Here is a 1,152-nt window from a genome sequence, read left to right on the forward strand (position 1 = left end):
AGCCTCCCAAAGGCGCGGGATTACAGGCTGAGCCACCGAGCCCAGCTGGTTTCAATTTCTATTTCTGGCCTCCCTCTTTCCCCGGGGCCCTCTGCTTCTCACTGGCATGTGTCCCCGTGTCTCTGTTTCTCTGTGTCCGTTTCCCTCCCACCCCTGTTCCCTCTCTCTCCTTCCACCCCTCCAGCTCTCTGTTGCCATCCCTGCACTTCCTGGCCAGCAGACACTTACCTGCAGAGTATGTGACCCTGGGCACGGGCTCCTGCCCACCTCCCTCCGCGGTCGTTGTCGCCGGCAGCAGCTGGAGCAGTGGGAAGAGGAACAGGCCCAGGAGGCTCCAAGGGTCCAGGCCCAGGGCTGGGAGGGCCATGCTCAGCCAAAGGCTGTCACAATTATACTCTAATAAAACTGGGAGGGAAGACTGCTTATATAATAAGCATCCTTTATAAAATATTTGCAAAACATGTGGCTGAATAACTGTAGCCAGATAAAATCAAGAGAGAGAAAGTTTTTTCCTCCTTTTTTTTTGAGTCAGAGTCTCACTCTGTTGCCCAGGCTGGAGCGCAGGAGCTCACTCATGGCCACCGCAGCCTCTACCTGCTGGGCTCAGGTGATCCTTCTGTCTCAGTCTTCCAAGTAGCTGGAACCACAGGCATGCGCCCTCACACCTGGCTAATTTTTGATTTACTGTAAAGATGAGGTCTTGCCATGTTGTTCAGGCTGGTCTCGAACCCCTGAGCTCAGGCAATCCTTTCACCTGCACCTCTCAAAGTTCTGGAATTATAGGTATGAGTCACTACGCCCGGCTCAGGACATTCTCTTGCCTCAGTCTTCCAAGTAACTGGAGCCACAGGTGCCTCAGTCTTCCAAGTAACTGGAGCCACCACCACATTTGTTTAATTTTTTGAGTTGTTAGAGATGAGGTCTCGCCAAGTTGCCCAGGCTGGTCCCGAACCGCTGGGCTCAGGCAATCCTCTTGCCTCTGCCTCCCAAAGTGCCGGGATTACAGGCCTGCGCCACCGTGCCCAACCCAGCTTCTCTCTTAATCTTTTATTATTATTATTATTTTATGTTATTTATTTATTTATTTATTTATTTTTATTTGTTTTTTGAGTTGGAGTCTCACTCTGTCGCCCAGACTGGAGTGCAGTGGCC

Source organism: Carlito syrichta, unplaced genomic scaffold (assembly GCF_000164805.1).
Source record: "Carlito syrichta isolate Samal-C Ts95f unplaced genomic scaffold, Tarsius_syrichta-2.0.1 Scaffold304791, whole genome shotgun sequence".
NCBI classification, from domain to species: domain Eukaryota; kingdom Metazoa; phylum Chordata; class Mammalia; order Primates; family Tarsiidae; genus Carlito; species Carlito syrichta.